Source organism: Rattus norvegicus, chromosome 13 (genome assembly GCF_036323735.1).
Source record: "Rattus norvegicus strain BN/NHsdMcwi chromosome 13, GRCr8, whole genome shotgun sequence".
NCBI lineage: Eukaryota > Metazoa > Chordata > Mammalia > Rodentia > Muridae > Rattus > Rattus norvegicus.
In genome coordinates, this window is record NC_086031.1 from 59198388 (window position 1) to 59219536 (window position 21149).

The window sequence follows — 21149 nt, forward strand, 5'->3', positions numbered from 1 at the left end:
ATTTCATAGACCTTCTCCCTGCCTTCTGTCTCTTTACATCCTTTCAATTTTCTCTTCTACAGTGTGTCCTGAGCTTTTGAGGGAGTTGCATAAATGTTCTGTTTAGAGCTAAGGACTCAGCCATCCTTTTACCTCAGGATCTCTAACTGCCAGGGGTCATTGCATTCACAGCTATTTACTGAAATGGAAGTTTAGGTTAAGAGTAGCTTTTGCTCATTCACATAAACAGGCCTTTAGAAGGCAGTTTGAGTTTGTGGGTTTCAGACAGAAGGTAGAGATTTCTGATGCCTTCCTCATAGAATATTACATGTGATCAGTTTTGAAAAAGAAGTGGGTAATTCAGACTAACAACAAAGACAAAACTCAAGGAAAACAGACAAGACATGAGGCACTTATCCTTCTCAGAAAAGTTGACTGTGTTCTCATTATGTGACCCCAGTGTATCTGTGTTTCAGCTGAGGCTTGAAGGTCATTCAAGCTGCAGCATAGGCCTTCTTGGATTTAGAGTGGGCAGATATTCATTGGATGTCGATCACTGTGTGTGAAGAGAGCTGGCTTATGCAGAGGCTTGGTTCTGTTGGCCTTGAATAGCTTCCGGGTAGAGACTGCGGCAATTCAATCTTGAACTTCACCTGCACAGGAGAGGCAAAGTCTGAACAATAGATAATAGAGTCTTTCATTATTCTAGTCTTTTGGAAATGAAGGTACAAGTGTAAATCGAGCACAGCTGACTCCTACAAACTCTACACAGGTAGTACATCTCCAGCTAACTTTGCAGAAAGAGGACTTTTTAACCTTTAAGCCTCGATTTTATTTTTGATATTTTCATACAATAGAAAACAAGTTACCTATTTAAAAGTTGAATAAAACTTCCTAGAAGATGAAAGCCTGAATAGTTTTACCATTAGATCAATGGAAATATAAAATATGCTCCAATAGATGCAATCAAAACAGCATAGCGCAGGAGAAAGTTCTAATTGAGGTGTATTATTCATTGAAAGTTTTATAAATGGTAAATGCAGAACATAACTTGTATGGCTCGCTCTATAGTGTGATTCAATAAAGGCTGTATATACTCAGTCATCTGTGTATCTTAAAATAGATGTTTCACATTTCTGTGTTTCAGTGCACTGAGATACAACAGAGGCTAGGAAACATGGAAAGAGCCCTGAGAAGTATGTTTAGAGCATATTATGAGGTCTAAATAGGGATAAATAGCAAAAAACATGTGATATAAATGTAGAGTAGGAAAATAATAAGGGTGTAAAGATTTATATATGAGTCAGAGCAGGAGAATGAGGGAAGGGCAAAGGTTAAGCCTATCTGACACTTGTGAAAAAGTCACATATGTTTGGGGGAAAGTTACATGAAAAACACACTATTATATAAGCTAAGTAAAGATGGAATTATTTTTAAAAAAGAAGTAAAAATATAATTTAAAAATATGGTACGCTGCTACCAAATGTCATGGGCTTTTAAATGAAACCCCAGTGCCAAGGATAGGAGTTCTCTCTGAATAATGTGAGCCAAGAAGTTCCTAGGGTCACACAACACAATACAGGCCATTCTTCTTTGTCTTGGTCACTCTTTAGAACCAGAGGGCCACATCTTATTGCTAAAGATATCCCACACTCTTGATTCAGAACATAGAGAAATCAAATGAAACAAGGGAGAAGCTTACATTCTGCTGGCTACTCTGATGGTTTATTTTGCTGTAAGGAATTGTGAAGGCCATCACTGAAAAGCAGTTATCAATGGTATTAACTAGCTATTGATATTATATTGTACTATATAGGATAGACCTGCCAGGCTAGTTCTGCTTACTGGTACAATAATGGCAGAATCAATCATTATCTGATTACACTTAAGGCCCACTATAGAATAAGAAATATATTTACTTATCTGCAAATTAAGTCAAAAGTCATTTGCTGTGTATATGTTTGTGTATGCATGCATGTCCACATGCATGTTTGTATGCATGCAGGAACACTGCAATTTAACTTACATAGGAGAAAAAGTAATTATTTTTTCAAGGAAATACAGTGCCATACATTTAAACCCGTTGCCAATTACCTGTCTTTACATATCTCTAAGGGCTATGCCCTTAGAGTGTCTCCAGCTGTTTGTTTCTTTGCTTAGTTGCACAGACTTTACCTAGAGACAATGGCTCCTAAAGTCATTTTCAAGGAAATTTAAGACTCCACAAAGTGGATGTTTGATACTCCAGTATATGGGGATGTGGGAATGGTGAACCGTGAGCAGTGAGGATGTGTGTGGGGGGAACACCCTTATAGAGGCAAAGGGAAGCGGGAGAGAAGGCAGGTTGGGATGGGGGATTTGTGGTAGTTAACCTGGAAGAGGAAGATTATTTGACATGTATATGAATGGAATAATTAATAATAATAATAATAATAATAATAATAATAATAATAATAATAATAGAGTAAAAGCCAAAAAAAATTAAGGTTTGGCTCCTAGGTGGAATGCACATCATAGCAATGTAGTCTGTGGCTGTCCCTACCCAGATACCAAGATAGGTTATTGGGCTCCAGCTATCAGTACAAAACACCTCACTGTATATAGGTGTAGAACTTTCAAAACCTACTTTTAATAAGGGTTCTTAAATGCTTTAACCTCCCTTCTAGCCCAGCTGAGGTAGTAGAAAAGAAAGGTTATTAGGATTCAGGGGAAGTGGGCCTGTTTAGAAATAGTTCTTTGGAGCAAATCCAATCTGCATTCTCAAGATATCAGCAGTTCAGTTCAGTAGTGTCAGGATGGTGGATGCGAATCAGCAGTGGTGTCATGACCCAGGAGACACAGCCAGTCCTCCATGATAGTGAAGATGAAGAATTAAGACCAATGAAGTTTTGCAAAGCTGTGCAAGCCAACCTTCGCTCTCCATTGAGTCCTATTTATACTCCCTTCCAAATACCACATGTCCTCCCATGGGTCTTGCCTCAGCAAAATAACACTTGAGTTAATCTTAGCAAGCCTCCAAATGAGTCTTTATCAGGTGACATATTTGTACTGGGCCCGCCTGTACAAAGGTAGTAAACATTCCTCTGAGCTGGAAGTGAGGATGATAATGGAAAGATGGAAAGAAGACTCAGAGACAAGATTTAGAAATTGGGAGGGCTGTCCTGCACCTACTGCAGCAGCCCCTCACAGGTCTCTTATCCTTTACAGTGCGACGTGAAACAAAGTCACAAGCCAGCAGAGAAAATGGCTCACGTACATAAGATAGCTAGTCCCATTCGGAGGCCTCCTTGTTTCCTTCACCAAGATTAGTAGAATGTTCGCAATCGAGCCTTGAGCCTCAAGTATATCCCCTCAGCAGACCAGGAAATCTGCCGCAAGAACCTGACATGTTTGACTGCCTGACAGGAAGGCTATCACAGAAACAGGCAAAAAGGGCTCCTGACACATAGGCAGAGAAATCCAATTCACTCTGCCAGTTGCCCTGAGTTAGAGGAAGTGGCAGAAAGCTTCCAGGAGACCACCGGAAGTTTTATGCTTTTTCTATGAAGTCACAACAAACAATGACCAGTAAGGAATGACAAAGTATACTAGCATCATCCCGTGTCACCCACCATCTGTTGGGTAATATTTACATTTCTTGTTAACTTCACATGTTTACTACAGCAAAACATCCTTTCACCTGTGTCTGCTTCGGGAAAACACTCTTTTATGAGTCTGCTTTAGCAAAACATCCTTTCACCTGTGTGCCCCAGCAAACCATCTTTTAACATAACTGACTTTCCAGAGAAACAGAAGATTCCACTTCATCTGTTAATTGTGGAGGCTTTTCTGGATGTTCGGAGGAACCCACAAAGACAGGTATATAGTTGTGTGTACACAGGCCTGCCTGTAGTTGGAGAACTGAGTATCGGCTAACTCCATAAGGACTGGTTGCCTTCCATGAAATAAAACACATGAAAAGACAGTTCCTACTCTTTTCTTCCTTTCTCCCCCTTTACAGATAGACAATGTCAGAAAATAAGAGTGATGTTTTTAACAATTGTGGCCCTTAATCCAAGAAATGTTTCACCAAGCCCAGAGCCATTATGTATAAAGGTTACCACTGACCTGCTGCTTATTTACATATGTTAATAATTCCCAGGAAAAGAATTAGCCTGCACTCCTTTTGCAACTTACTTTTTGGTAGTTAATTCCTCTGATTGTGCTGAAATTTCCAATTTGTCACTGACTTCAGATAAAAGGCTCCAAGCAATGATATCATTCCAGTATAATGGTCTGGAAAAACAATTCTCCCATCAAATGAAGTTTGAGTGATCAGTCTCAAGTGGTCCTATTCTTAGCAGTTCCCAGATTTCTTCAACTTCTTTTTGATACCAATCTTCAAATGAAAATAAACTTAACAGTGTCCAGTCTTCTGGATCAACAGCACCTCTGCTATTAACCAATTGTTAGTGAGATGTTGGGCAACATAGGGAGGGGCTTCCACAGATTTTTCAAATTAAAATTATCACCTACTTCATGCAGAGTTGTTGCCGTTAATCTAGAAAAAGTTCCACCAAACTCAGAGCCATTGTGCATAATGTTGCATGTGACTCACTGTTTACTTAAATACAGGAATAAATCCCAGGAAAAGACATAGCCTGCATTCCCTTTGCAACTTACTCCTTGCTAACAAATTCCTCTGATTCCTCTGGAAGTCCTAATTTATAAAATATGACGTTAATTGTTACCAGAAACATTGAGTTTTCAAGATTCAAAGTGAAGTCCACATTTGATTGATGATTCTGATATTTAGATCATGTCAACCATATCAGATTCCTTTGATAGTAAATCTGTCTGCTACAGTAGCTCCCAAATGTTCAATGGTATGCTATAGAATATGCTATATGCTATAGAATACCTATTTCCCCCAAGCTAAGTCTAGACCAGCTAAATGTACAGCTGGGCCTACCCATCTATCCTGACAGATTCTGAATGCCGGGTCCATGTCACCGGAAAACAAAGTTTAAATAAATCATGCAGAGAGTAACCATATTTCAGACTTCACTTACAGAAATTTTACTTAATAAGTGATGGCAATAGTAAAGGTTATTGAAATTCTATAAATAAAATTTAGTAAGAAATAGTTAACATCGAATTGCTTGGGAAAAAAGTTGTAAAAATAGATTTTGCTCTCAGAAAAGGTTATTGCATATTGGCATAATTAAAATTCTTCTTGGATGTTTCTCCCTGTTGAGTTTAACTTTATAAGCATCCTAGTTTGAAAATGTCTTGGAAAGAATCAGTTTGATATTTTATTCTCTGAACCCTCTTTTCCTCAGAGTGTTTGGGGTCTCTGCCATGATTTTAGCAATGCTAAGTACTAGATTAAAAGACGAGAATTTTGTGAAGTCAGGAAAGTTGTTGGCTTGATTTTAAATTAGTCAGTGTAGAATTGTTTCACTATTAAATTTCATCTCACTTTTTTTCTTTAAAGCTTACTTGAAAGCTAATAACTGTGTATCCATACGATTTAATACTATGCACAGTCCATGTAACTACTATACAATGAATTGGTCTGGCAAGTTAATATGTACATTATCTCCTATACTTACCTATTGTGCTAGGAACATTCAAAATCTAGTCTTTTAGCAATTTGAAGCATAAACTATAATTGCTAATTGTATTTGTTTTAAATTTCTCATCTTTTTATTAATGTGACCTCACACCTCAGATAATTAATTCATAAGAAGATATTCTGTCTCAGGGTTTCAAAGGTTTTAACCCATAACTCTTGGCTCTGTAGCATTTATGGATATCACAGTACAAAACATAATGGAAAGGGTGTGGCCCAAAAATTTCTTAGCACATGGCAGCTGGAAGCAAAGAATTAAGATTTCATGATCTTAGTATCCTCTTCAAGAGGCCAACTCCAAAGCCTTACAAGAACACCCTATTACCTGAATTCCTTCTCAATACACTACATCACCCCAACATTACTACAGGCTTAGGACCAAAATTACAAACATTGACCTTTGTGAAGTGTTGTGATCCTTGCAGCACAGTGGGTTACCAGAAGTGACCATTCTTGTCTCACTGAGAGTTTGGAATTTTTGGCCATCCATTCACTATGCTTAAACCTAGATCCTGGTAACTACCATTAACCTTTCTACATCTGAATGTTTGAATATTTAGGTACTACACACAATTGCGTTGATGTGAGATTTATATTTATGAACCCACTTAATTCACCTACCAAATGCTAATATCCTTTTTAAAGGCTAAGTAGAATTTTATTTCATTTCTGGCAACAATGAAATTGTTTTTCAGATGTCGCGATTGTTCCCACACTTGTCTATTGTGAATAATATGGCAACAAAGATAAAAAGCAGCATGGTAGACCTTGTTTGAGGAATGTAGTAGTAAACTAAATTGAACAAAGATATAAATTTGATTGCAAAATCATTCAAATTATCTAGATAATGTGTATATAATACATAATTATGCATATGTTTTATAAATATTTTATAAGTATTTATCAATAGTATACATTTTTACTGTTATTATATAGCATGTATATATATATATTATATATGTGTATATATATTATATATGTGTATATATTTCTGTGAGTCCTTGTGTGTATATGTCCATGACTCAGATTTAAAGTGGAAATTTCTGGTTTCTTTAGAAACTCAGTTATGCCTGAGATGTTTTTCTGGAAGCTGTCTTGTGGGAGGATGTTTTGCTGAAGCAAGCACATGAGATGGCATATGATGTTTTGCTGGAAATATGCCTGAGAGGGCTGGTGATGTAATATAAATTTAACCACACAGACAGTGAGAGGAAGCTCTTGCATTGTTATGCCTTGGGATGCTTCGCTGGTCTTCAGTGGTCTTCATTTCATAGAATGATACGAACCAAAGAACTTCCTGTGGTAGTCTGATTGATTCTTGCTGCTTGTGCTGACCCCTGCCAATTCCAACAAATCCCCTGCAATCAGAGCCTTGTTTGATATTTGCTTTTAGCCTGGACTGCTGATATCCTGACAATGTAGATTAAAATTACCCCGAAGAACTGCTTCCCCACACCCCCAAATTTCTATTAACTTTTTTCCTCTGCTACCTCTGGTCAGTGAGCTAGAAAGAGGTTTGAAGCATTTAAGAATTCTAATTAAAGGAGGTTTTGAAAAATCTAAACCTACATAGAAGCACTAGTTTCTATTGCATAAAATAACATTTGTTAGCTACAGATTATAAATTATGTCATAACGATCAAATAAAACCCTATGACTTTCACTGTGAATCAATTTTTCTCACTATGAAACATCAGATTCACTTGGTATATTCTTGGAGTACAGGTAGGACTAAAATATTGGAAAACTAATTTGACGATCACTTAAGAAAAATGAAAATTCTACTTACTAGTCAACAATTCTCCAACTTAGTTAAACATGGTTTGAAGCCTGATAATGTGTCCATATGCTCATTGGTGAAACAAGAAATTTACAATAAACATGAGACATAAAAGATATAACTTTGGAGATCATATGAGTTTGGTTGGCAAAATGAAGCTACGTTTCTCAGGAAGGATCCTAGGAAGGATCCCTTTTTTTTAGAATCAGTTTTTTTAAATTTTTTATTAGATATATTTCTTCACTTACATTTCAAATGTTATTCCCTTTCCCTGTTTTCTGATCATAAGCCCCCATCCCCTCCCCATACATGTATTTCCCCCATACATCCCTCTTACTGCCCCCCCCATATTCTCCTTCCCTAGGGGTCCAACCTTGGCAGGACCAAGGGCTTCCCCTTCCACTGGTGCTCTTACTAGGATATTCATTGCTACCTATGGGGTCAGAGTCCAGGGTCAGTCCATGTATAGTCTTTGGGTAGTGGCTTAGTCCCTGGAAGCTCTGGTTGGTTGGCATTGTTGTTCTTATGGGGTTGCAAGCTGAAGGATCCCTTTCAAAATGAGTTTTCCTTTTCCTCCCTGTAAGAAGCCCACATTTTATATTATGTTAGCTAATTATAAAATCAGCCATGAAATTTAAAAAGAAGCTGTCAAAAATTCCTTAAGCTCCAAACTGGTTAATTCCAAAATTTGATGTACATTAAGAGACCCACATCTCCCGCAAGGAATAATACATTACAGGTAAGCTCTAGTATTGTGGCTTGCATAACCATCAGATATCTAATCCTTTCTTCTATGTGGTCCGGAGACCTATTTGTTTTCCCTGTATGACTTCTGCCATTTTGTCTGCTTGGTAATAGTTTTCCTCTTAGATGGAGATACTGTGATGGACCTGTGCACTTCCAGCCTATTCCTCTATGGAAGGTTATTGAGGTTTTTAACCAGATAGTCTTAGCCAATTAGGGCACAAAATTCCTTGCTGGCATATAGCTTATTTCTATAAAGCGAACCTTTGAAAATAAGCTCTTCAGTATAAAAATAACTGGAAATTTGTAGGCAAATATTTGGACCATTCTCCTACTACCATCACATTTTGTTCTTTAATCAAAATTAATATGGAGGAGAAAGTACCATGGTTGTCATACTGAATATGCTTGGGGCATGGAAGGAAAATACTTTTTCTGCTTTTAACTCATTATATGAGTCTAAACAAGCTTTAAAAATCACCTGCCAATGGTCATTAAGCTGAACTACATTTAAAAGAATTGGCTGAGTGGGAATGTGGGTCGATGTGCCAGGCCTATTCTTTTTTGTAAATACCGTTTAGGATATTTACCAGTTATCTGCATTTAGGAGTGATTAGTTTTTTAAAGCTGCATTGGTTCTTGAAGCTTGCCAAATATTCCTCGTACCGCTTCATTTTGTAAAAAGCTACTTAGCATTCCACCCTTCCATTATGCACACAACGTGAATATGACAAGCGAATTAATGATAATAGATTTCTTAGCTGCACTGTGAGTCAGGAGGAGAAACCCCATCGCAAAGTGGGAAGGGAGTCACCTGGGCTACCTGAAAGCAAAAGGTAGCTGAGTTTTTACACAAAGGTATTTGTTGAATGTTAATGTATAGCTTACCAGAGTTTAGCCAGTTATCCTTCCACTCCCAGCACCACAGCCATCGGCGTTGTCACATAATTGTATGAGTTGACAAGCACACCCTCCTAACTCAGTGTAAACAGTTGATAAGATTGAGTTAATACTGAGATACAATCTGCTCCGATGACTCCACACCTGCCCAGGAATCAAAAAGTCACCAGGAGCGGAATGAAACAAGAAGTTTGCCCGGCCTCACCATGTGCCCGGCCTCACCATGTGCCCGGCCTCACCATGTGCCCGGCCTCACCATGTGCCCGGCCTCACCATGTGTCCGGCCTCACCATGTGTCCTTTTCTCCCTTGTCTCAGGCACCTCAGACAAATCTGATTTATTCGGGTTTACATCTGCATTCTTCAGCATTATTTACATTGGGAAAGTATAATTTGAATGTCACCATCTGTGAAGGAAGATTATTAAACAATAAAGGATTAAGAGATAAACAGCAAAGCCTCGAAGCAATTCACTGAGTCCAAAGTATAAATGCTGCCATTCTGAAAGCTTTGTTTAAGGGCTCCCACACTGTTGTGAGGTGCTGACTGATGCTCGAGAAATAGAGAGAGCAGGATGAAAATATGAAAAATGAATTGTTGTTAGATTACCAAGCATGGTTCATCATGCTTTTCGATTAATTTGGTTCTTTTTTAAACTTTCTGCCCTGCTGATTTGATTTCTTTTTATACTTTAATAGTGTAATTATTATAAATTCTATCTTTTATATGGGACAATTTGTACCCTCGATAATACTTACAAAGAAGTTGTATCTCCATTTAACATTTATTCTCAGGGTAATGATTGTTCTCTGGCTAATACCTCCCTCCAAATATAATACACATTAAGGCCAGTAATTTTGTTTCATTTCCAATTTCCTTTTCAATGTTAATTTGTCTACCCAGTGATGAGTCTTTAGTTTCAGAGAAGCATTTATTAAAGAAAAAAAATAGCCTCTTTGCATTTAGATATGCATTAGGATATAAGGCAGCAGTTCTGTAGTATCTCGGTGTCATCACTAACACATTGAAGAGAGCCAAGCGTTCCTGAGATACTTCAAGATAGGACAGAGTGGGGCATCTTTGAGGTTCAGAAAAGCTATTGACATCGTTTATGAGGAGAGTGTTCTTTGTTATGATCACAATTCCATCCTGATTATCTGAGGAAGCTCAGTAAAAGTAATTTTGTAATGGAAAATTGATTAAAAATCAAACTAAATGAGGAACAACAGCATTAAAAAGCAGCTTGGTAGATGATTACACTTCTGGGTAGAATATCCCTGACATTACTCAGAAAATTAAGTCAAATTTTAGCTAATGGGAATCAACTGATAACTCTAAAATGTCAAAATCACTTTTGAGTCTCCAACCCATAATGTTTACATGGCTTATTAGTCTTATAGGATGATACTGACATTATTAAGACCAGATGTCTCCCACTACTCGGTACTGAAACAGTCTTACTTTGGGTGTGAGAAAGAGCCACTAAGTGGATGCCAGACGTAACAAAGAGAATGTTGCTGCAGAACCTCAGCAGTGATGTGTGACTATGCCAGCATGCTGCTCAAAGAAAACATTGATTAAGGAAATGCAGAAAATGGGACCTAGGGCTCTAGACGAAGTTGCCACGCAAATAAGGAGGTACAAATGGGAAGGATGCAAGAAACTAGTACACTAAATAATATTTAGACTTTCTATAATTTGAGCATGAAGGGTATGTCTAATGAAGGGAATGGTTAATATCTTGTAATGGCACAGAGAGTTTTTCAAATTTCATTTAATATTTCTTGAACACTTTAGATACATAGAAAACTAAAGTAATGCATTCCCGTTCTGCTAAAAGTATATAAAAATAAATACGTAATTTATAATTTTTTCTATTAATTTCAGGGAAGGGTTTACTAGGTCTTACGCATAAAAGGTAATCATTATATTGGCTTCTATTTCATGTCCTCTAAAATTTCATTTTCAATATATGAATTTCATATTAAATAAAAATGCCCTATACGTTACAAAGGAGCTAGTGTTTCAAATTTTGTTTCTTGTATCATCTATCCCAGGGAGGGAAGTAGAGAGTACTTGGGTATTATGCTTTAATGCATAATGTTCTAAAGATTAAAGAGGTCATGAATTTGAGAAAGAGGAAAATGGGGTAAATGGAAGGGTTTGAACAGAGTAAAGAAAGAAAGAAATGATGTCATTACATCCAAAATTTTTAAATGAAAGAAAAATACTAAATGAATACAACTTTAATAATTACACATAGTAAAAATTAGTATTATCTTTGCTTTCTATATTCCTAATTGTAGACTAGAGAAGTAGAATCCATCTCTTATTTTTCCAAATAAAACCCCATTAAAATATCTTAACTCTCTTAACAGTTTTATATTTTCATCTTCAATATTATTTTCAAAAAAATTATACTTACATATGTACAATGAGTATTTTCCTAAGATCTTGATGTATCTGATATCAAATGATAGATCATATAGAGGTTCTTGTTATGAAGGTATAAATAAGAATTCTACAAAAGTGTATGAATACATGAACGCCAGAGTAACAAAGACGGAATCTATATAGTGCATGAGATGGAGCAGAATGTGCTCTGTATTCTGGGGAGCTAAGAAGCTCAGTACTGCAGTATATAAACGCGCATGTGTAAACTTTTAAATGAGCTCAGACAATGCAGCATCAAGCAATACAGTTGGCTTAAGGAAGAGTTTCAGTTGAATCATCCTGAACTTACTGCCATGAATAGAGTTTTGCTTTTTTTTTTTAAATGGGGCCAAGTTCATTAAAACCGTCTAGCAAGCAAATATCCATTAGTGTCCTATATACTAAACAAAATATAATCATTAATCATTATTTAAACTCAACTTGGAATGAGGTCTTAAAGGAGCATCTATCCGTTCTTACGGATGGTACATTTACATATTTGTAATAACTTCCGTGATAGACAAGCTGTTATCACATACCTACACATCTTAAATGGCTACTGTCCTAAAGACATTAAGTCATACACTGCTTTTATTTGATTAAACACTAAGGGAAAGCCACTTCTTCAATTAAAATCTGCTATGGAAATTCTGTTAGTAGAACAACAAAAATACAGATTTGATCTCTTTGAACTCCACATAGACTGAAATGCAAAACACTTGTCATTCCCCTACAACCCCACTGTGATTATTTGAGGCTTGTTTGTGTCCTATTCACTTGTTGCCTGTGGTTTTAAAATAATGACTGAGAAATTCAGTGGCAGGGTGAGTCTGATAATAATCATGCCTGGTCAATGAGCTGAATTGCAAAAAATATTTTATGTGTTGACAATAACCTAACAGTGCTCCTATGGGCACAACCGGAATTTAGTACACTCGTAGACAAAACACAGTCAGACATTTAATGTTGAGTCATGGAACGAAATGTATAAGATTACTAAAATGTAAATTGCCCAAATCATAATCGAATGTACTTCATATTATCTCAAATATTCTTAGAGTCATACTTTAGCCACCAATATTCAAAACATATTTTATAACCAGTCAATGATTACAGCACTGTTTAGAATCAGGCAAGTATTTTCTAATATACTTGTTAATCTGTGTAAATGCTTAAATGACAATGAAAATCTTGATATTTGTAGTTGGTGAGAAAATTAAATATTGTCATTAATTCAGGATTTTTTTCATAATGTGGTATTATGCAGCCTAGCTCTATCTGAATAAATTTTTTTTTGTGTCAGGCATTTGCTTAGTTTATGAAATTAAATTTATTTTGTCATTGTAATGTTTTTGAAGGCCCTAGGGACAATTTGAGCTACCATTCAGTCATCTATGCAATTTATGGGACTTTGTGTTACCTTTTTTCTTAATGTTTTATTTATTGTTTTATTTTATGTGCATTGGTACTTTGCCTGCATATATGTTCCTATTGGAGAGTTGAAAATACAATTTAAGTTCTATAATCCTAGAGTATTGAAAAGTAAAAATTACATGTTTAAGTTTGCAAGCTGCCTGGCTATATTTTCACTATTATGATTATGCAACTTAATAATAATCTCTTAATTTCACTATTGACATAAACTAAGACATAAAGGTGCTAAATTTCTCTTGAAAATTATTTGGTGAAAGTGAGCTGGGCACAACAACCTAAATTCTTTTTGTTAGCTCTTTTGTTCATGACTGTTTATCAAATAACTTTTCATTTAAACTTTTTGTGTGGGTTGTTTTATATTAATTAACAGTCATCACAATAAACAGTCATTTATTCATTTTTGACTTTTATGATGAAAAATGTTTGGAATTGAATGCAAAACAAAATAAAAAACAAAACAAAAAAAAACCCTCTTTGCTTTGGCATGTATCTTAGCCCAAAACAGCTGAACTAGATGTTTGTCAAACTTGGCAAGGACTAGAGTCTGACAGAGTCATCTCATGCCAGCCTCCATTTGAAATTAAATGTTCTGCCAAAGTTATATGCTACTGAAAACTGGGACTTCACATTAATCTTCCAATCCAATATATACCACCAATAAAAATTCTAATTTAAATAGGTACTATTGTGTTATTATAAAATGGGTATGCTATGTTTTTTAGTACTAGAATTCCCAAGGAAAGTGACACTTGTCAGTTGAGTCATTTGGAAAGGCATTGGTTCTCTCATTTATATTTTATGTTGCTTTATTACTCTCTTCCGAAGTATCGTTCTCTTCCCATGGATATTGTTTTGACCCCATTTCCACATTTAAATTTCATTTTATGAGCGTTTCTCTGTTCATCTGGTTTTTATGTAAATGTTCCAGAAATATCTCTGTATTTCACTTTTCTGAGTAACCCCATACATATACAATTTTATGTTCTTTTCAGTGTAGGTGAAGTTTAAAAAGAATGACGCAAACTTCAACTTTCCATACATCGTACATGGTATATTTCTAAATAATAAAAAGTTTGATCTGTCTATCTGTCTATCTGTCTACCTGTCTACCTGTCATCTCTCTCTCTCTCTCTATCTATCTCTCTATCTATCATCTATCTATCTACATACCATTTACCTAATGTATTGGCAGAAAATGCTATCAATAGAGTAGGTTGGTTTTGATTTAAAAACATTGGATATCTAGAATGTGAGGAGATAATTAAGCCATGGTTTCCTGATCCTATTCAGTGCTTCACAATTATGGCCCCTAGCTCATGTTGCCATGTATTTAGTGACATAAGTTGGAGTTTAGTCTTTGTCCCCTTTACTCAAGCCTTTTCACTAATGCAGATCATTAATCAATAATTTTGTCTCTTTTTCAGGCAACCCAGTCCATTCTTCTCTCCTAAATAATTCTGAATTCTTTTTGTTATTGTTTTGTTTTTCAATTTCTACATTTTAAAAATCACAACCTCCATTTGAATAGCCTTTCTCTTCTGAATAACATGTGAATGTCTTTCAAGACTGAGCAGAAGTATTTATGCCAAATATGACATATTTTCTGTTTTTTCCTGGACTTGGTAAAACTTTTAGCCCAAGTATCTGCCATGCCCAGCCTATGGCCCATTTATCCATCCAAGGACAGCCATGAATATAGCCCAACACAAAAGGATAAATTTATTCAAAATATTATGATTCTTTTTTGCTAGTGTTTCATAACTCAGGTGTGAGACATGACATCTGTGCCTCATGACAATGTGCTGTAATATGGTAGATTGAACATGCCTGACTGTTACATTTGCAGCACCTGCTGTAATAGTACAAATCTAGTTTACCCAGGGTGGAAATCTAGCTCAAATCTAGCTACATATATGATGGCTGTTTAGTGTGAGTTTGATGAATGAATAAATGTACAATTATATCATTTCTTTTCCTGTTCTTTATGGTATAATGCTCTGACTATTGTTAACAGGTCTAAGTTCCAAAACTTCATATGACCTTCTGTAAACTTGAAGGAATGGATGCTATTATAGTCAATAATTATGTCAGAAGAGATGTTACTTTATACTTTATAAACTAGTAAGGTTAATTCTAGAGACTGAATTAGACATCTCTAGAGACTGAAAAGCATCTTAGGTAACTGCAAAAGTATCTGCGTCCTGATGAGGACTTCTACTTAGGTCCTAACATGATATACAAGAGAAAGAAGAGACAGAAACATTAAGGAAGTAGAAGAAGCCACATTCACATTCTCATGGCTGCTTTCCCCCTTTACCATTTAGTCCACTCTGGTCCTCCACCCTAGTGACATAATTTCCCTGTAGTAGATTCACTTTTAGTGGTTTTGCCATATCTGAAGAGCAGCATAGCGAAGAACAAAGGCACAAATCCTGTACACCCATCCAAGGAAGATGCATTAATTAAACATAAATCCAACCAAGCAACACTGTTTTAAGAACTTTGCATACATCATTGCACTTTACAAGTGTGTCCCATAATGCATGTGTAATTAGTAATGCTTAGTATTGGAGCAAATATAGTGTTTTTGAAATCCTCTGAAACTCTTCGGCTCTATAAGCAAAAAAATCCACAAGTGATAAGCTAAGGCTGCAAGGCTGTGCCCATAATAGTAGCACGTAGTTATTTTATCCTAAAATCTTCCTGTATTGTGTTCCTATAACTAAAATTATGTCAGTTGACGTAATTTAGATGAGACAAAATATTAAAAAAGCTACCACCATTAAACCTTCCTACTGAGGATGTAGAGCAGTGAGTAGAATATCTGCCTAACAACAGGAAGATCTGAGCATCCTCTCATCAGCACCTAAAACCTTGTCTGATAGGACCGAATACTTCCAGAGGCTGAGGCAGTTAAAAAGAATGAGAAAGATATGATGTGTCATTCTCATTTCCTCTTGCTTTGAAAATTCAAGGCATGACCAGGATATAGCAGACACTGTTTAAAAGAAAAAGAGAGAGAGGAAGAAACAGACATCTCTCTCTCTCTCTCTCTCTCTCTCTCACACACACACACACACACACACACACATTCTGACACACTCACAAAGAAAGAGAGAGAGAAAGAAACAGAGAGAGGCTACTTTAAACTTTTACAATAACACATATAATTTTTTTTGCGTCTTATGATTAACTTTTAAGGCCATGAGACCAGATAGTGTTTAGATGAATTATTTATTCAGCCATCCTTTCCCTTCATTAATTAGCCTTTTTGCTTCCCTTAAATTTTCTTTGTAGATACAGACACAATTGTGTTAAGCCCTTTCTTTTCTCCTCCACTCACTATTTCTTTAAAGTTAAGCTATTAAAACTCTGAGAGAAAGGAAGCTGTTGAAAGCATGAAGTTGGAATCCGCTGCAGTTTAACTTTCTATTTTTATCTTTTCTGAGTTTCAGCAGCTCTTCCTTCCTCTCTTGATGGTTTGAAAGATTGCTTTTTAAGCTAGCTATATCACCACAGTGTATAATAAAACATGTTTGCAGCACTTTTATGACAACAGAATCTCTTCGTGTTTTTCTGGCATTAACAGCGGAGCCCATTGCAAAGAAACCCTAGGAGACAAGGTAAAGATGACAAAGGTGATAAACACCTACTTGGGGAATGGAGAAGACACAGCCAATTCCTTTCATTTATAGTGACTGAGGCAGTCCTGGGGACTAAACTGGCTAGAAAAAATAATCTGGTCTCTGGGTTGAAGTGCAAGTAGGACACTTTTTTCTTCATCATGAAAATTTGTACACAGTGTCCATGAAGATTCTTACAGTCTATTGATGGACTGTTCTGACATTATGTTGCCAAATTAATTATCATAACTCAGAAATACATTTTTATAGTAAATTTCTGCTATAAACTCAAGTTAGACTTGCCACATAGGTCAAATAAAAATACATGATACCGTACTAAATTTAATTTCAGATTTAAAAAAATTATAAGTGTATATGTTTATGTTTATTGGAATAGCTTGTGCCCTGTGCACTATTTATACTAAAAAAATATTTTGTTTAATTTTAAATTTAACTGATGAGACCTTTATGCAAGATTTATATCAGTGTGTTTATGTAGAATTGATTCCAGTTTTTATGAATATGAACAATGCAGAAGAAGATAGTAATGTAACCCAACTATATGCTCAAATTTCAATTTTATATCTTGATATAATGTTGTAGATGTTTGGCATATTACCTGTAAATTTTGTTCATAAACTGAAAATAAATTAATAGATTTTTTATGTAGTTCCCTATGAATTATCTATTTAGAGTTCCCAACAGATTATGTAAAGCGACTTTCTATTTACATTAGTTACATAAAATTCAGCATATCCAGGGAACAAGCCCTACTTAAGAAGCTGGTTTTTTTAAGGAGGATACCATCAACAATACCCATAAGGCAACTGAAAGTATATTAAGTCTACTATGATTTACCACTTAAATTTGAAAACCAATTTACTTTGAAATTTTGAATAAATCCAATAACTAGTATGTCATTATTGTAGAATTCAAAACTAATAAATATATTTTGACAATTTTAAGAACTGTTATTTTTAAAGATACTTTACCTTTTATCCAGCCATTAAAAAACTACAAAATAAAGCCAGACCACACAGTAATAGTAATGATGTCTAAAATATTACTTTTGACACTTTTCAGAAATATTCTCTAACTTGCTTTTTCTAAATTGATTGCGTCTTATCTATACGAACTTTGTATCATTTGTTTCTACTTTTCTGTAACCACTTATTGGATAGTTTGTGAACATAAACCAAAATGGATCGCATTCACAATTAAAGAATGTTCTAGCAATAGTTGTATGCAAAGTTTGTACCATAGCAACCAACCTAAACTAAAAGAGCATCACTCTGGAATCTTTTTATATTAAGCAAGAACTGGAGGTATAGTCTGTGATACTGAAGAGAAGATATTAAATGCTGAGAAATAATATTGGGCAACAGATAACACAATATATAATGTTCATGCATTATATATTGGCCTGCCAAGGCACCTTGAGATGGCACATTCAGTTCACTTGTATCTTTATCAAGTTTTGAACCATAGATCACATGGCCGTGGGGCTCCATAATAAAGGATAAAAGATAGTTCTTGTTGGCTCCAATATTCATACCTTCTTAGAAGCGTCTCTGTCTTTGAAGAACCTGGCTTCTTTACTTTATTTTCCAAATAATCTTGTTGACGAGTGATGATATTACCTTTATAGATTGATCCATCCACCCCAACAGTTGCGTGCTCTTTGACTCATGGAAGTAACCAATGTCCTGAATCAGTCCTGTGCTCATTTTTTAATAGAATGAACAGTACTCTTACTGTTGAAATATTTGGAGAAGAACTCAATGAAAAAAATGATCTTGAGACACCTTGTACATTCTGAATCGTCATTCTGCATTTTTCCTGTAAATTTCTATGTTAAAAAATGCTCTGACAACATTAAATCACCAACAACTTGTTCCACTTTTTTCAGACTGATAAAAAGGAATAATAGTTTAATTCTGATTTAATTGCATTGACTTGTTAACAGATTCTTTTAATTCTATTACTAATTCTTCTCTTTCATTTAGTTTGGACTTAATTATAGTAGAAGTTTTTAAGGGCATTAAAGTATGGATTGGGGGCTAGGGGTCTGGCTTAGTGTTTAATGCACTTGTCACACAAATATGAGGACCAGAATTATGATTCTCAAAAAACTACATAAATATTGGATGGGCATGGAGGCCTGCCTGTAATTTCAGCCCTGAAATTACATGGGATAATTGGGCTAGCAAAAGTAGCCATCGTAGTGAACACTGAGTTTAACAAAATCTGCCCCCTTGAAGAAGGTGGAAGAGCTATAGAGGATGATTGCTGACATCATCCTCATAACTGAGCATGCACATACATTATTGTAAGGCAAGCATACCCATCCAAATGTGTGAGTGCACATACACACACATACACATAGAGGTGGAGGAGACAATGTTGGGTAAACCAAATTAGGGAATGAGGTGATGTAAGATGCAGCCAATTGGCTTTTCTAAGAGGTGGAAAATTAAAAAGGACATAAATGATTGTTTCAGGCAATGATCCTGGTAAGATCTCCTCAGATTTTCATTCTGTCTGGATGGTTCCATATGCGTTCTATAGCTGACTGATCCTGAAAAATAAAACTTTGAATCCACCCCTTGCTTCTTCCTATACATACCTCACTTAAATAACGCTAAAGTGTTATTTGAGACTCTTTTTGCACTTACATTTTTAGCTTGTTAATTTTTTAGAGTCTGATGCTTTTGTTTTTAATGATTAATTCAAGATGTATTTACTAAAATCACTATGGCAAGGATTGCTTCCCTTGATAATTCAAATAAATTAATACATTCGAAAAACATTGTATTAAGAAAAATCTTTTATTTCAACTAGAAACAGGCTACCTAAAGCACAGGTCAGTGTGACCGAGGAAATAAAGGACAAATACAATACTACAGAAAAAGTAATTTATTAAGCATGCACTGGCCATAGAGTGTCTAAGGCAAGAAAAAGACAGATGAACCTCGGAGAATTTAGCAAAAGGAAGTAATTTATTGATAAAGTAGACAAATGAGACTAAATGGCCAAATGTGTTGGCTCTATTTCTCAGAGTAATAATATATCAAGTATCAGAATATATACCACATTGCTGCTTGGCACAAACATATGATTGACATCTAATAATTTTGTCATGTAGAGTGTAGCATGCATATCAGTGGTATCTTTTAGGCAAGACAGCAGTTACAACTAAAATGATTGCAGTCATGCCAAGTTGGAAATATACACCTGCCTATAGATAAACAGAATGAATATTGTGATGAGAAATCTTTACATTCGATGCAATTCCCAGCAAAAATTCAACAAAATTATTCACAGAAATAGAAACATAATCTTAACTTCATATGGAAATGCACACACATGTACACACACACACATGCACACATACACACACAGAATAGCTGAAACAGTATTATAAAAATAGATGAATTCCTGGAGGTATCACGTTCCCAGATTTCAAACTGTACTACAGAGCTATAGGGATAAAAATAGCATGGCATATTTTCTGGTGTGAAGGAAGAGATGATAAACCGTGGAATCAAACCGAAGGCTCAGTCATAATTGTAGACACAGACACCTGCCTTTTAATAAAGAAGAAAAAATACATATGAAGGTAGGACATCTTCAACAAAAGACACTGGTCACACTGGGTGGCTGTATAATAGAAGAATGGAGATAGATCCATATCTACCACCCTGCACAGAACTCACTGCAAATGGATCAAGGACTTCAACATAAGATCAGATACCATTTATCTACAATGGAAAATATTAAAAGATACTTCTGAAGAATGGTGTAAACAGTAGGCTGATCACTCTTATAGTTATTATATACATTTTTATCAGTAGGTATACTTATTATTGGAAGTTATTTAAGAACAAATTACTGACCTTTACTAAAGAAACTATAAATGGAGCCTTTGCAAATCACCATTCTATGTCAACCTCTATGTGATTAATATTTTGAGATTTTACTTATTTTCTGGAGTCTGGCATAATTCAATTAACATACAATGTTTATAACCAACTACACAGATTCAAATGGCAATATAATTCTTTATTAGTTAAATAGTACTCTACTACACGTACTCATCATATTTTCTGTCCATTTCTTAGCTGATGACATGTTGCTTCCATTTCTTCTTGGCTTTTCTGAACAGTGCTGCAATGCACATGACTCTGCAGATACTCTTTGGTACACTAGATTCATGTCTTAGGCAGGCTTTCTTTTCCTGCACAAACATCAGGACCAAGAAGCAAGTTGGGGAGGAAAGGGTTTATTCAGTTTATTTCAGCTGTTCATCACCAAAGGAAGTCAGGACTGGAGCTCAGGTTTGGAAGCAGGAGCTGATGGGGAGGCCATGGAGAGATTTTTACTGACTGGCTTGCTTTCCCTGACTTGCTCAGCTCTCTCTCTTATAGAACCCAAGACTCCCAGCCCAGCGATAGTACAGCCCCCTAATGGGCTGGATCCCCACCCCCCACCCTCACCCCCCACCCCCCATCCCCGCACCCCGCACCCCGGAACGCCTTGATCACCAGTTGGGAAAATGACTTACAGCTGGGTCTCATAGAAGCATTTCCTCAACTGAGGCTCCTTTCTCTGTGATAACTTCAGTTTGCATCAAATTGACACAA

At 35.8% G+C, this 21149-nt stretch overlaps 2 long non-coding RNA genes across 2 annotated transcripts in view; one reads left to right on the top strand and one right to left on the bottom strand.

Annotated features, from left to right (window-relative positions):
• Window positions 1-395: 395 nt before the first annotated feature.
• LOC108352644 (uncharacterized) lies at window positions 396-3486 on the bottom strand. Its single transcript, XR_001840994.3, has 2 exons — window positions 3236-3486; window positions 396-652 (listed from the first exon to the last, which is right to left on the bottom strand). It is a non-coding gene; the product is annotated as an uncharacterized LOC108352644 (long non-coding RNA).
• Window positions 3487-16349: 12863 nt separating this feature from the next.
• Window positions 16350-21149, top strand: part of LOC108352547 (uncharacterized) — a 209642-nt gene continuing 204842 nt past the window's right edge. Inside the window, exon 1 of the long non-coding RNA XR_010057042.1 lies at window positions 16350-16506. This is a non-coding gene — a long non-coding RNA (uncharacterized LOC108352547). The remainder of the gene's footprint in view (window positions 16507-21149) is intronic.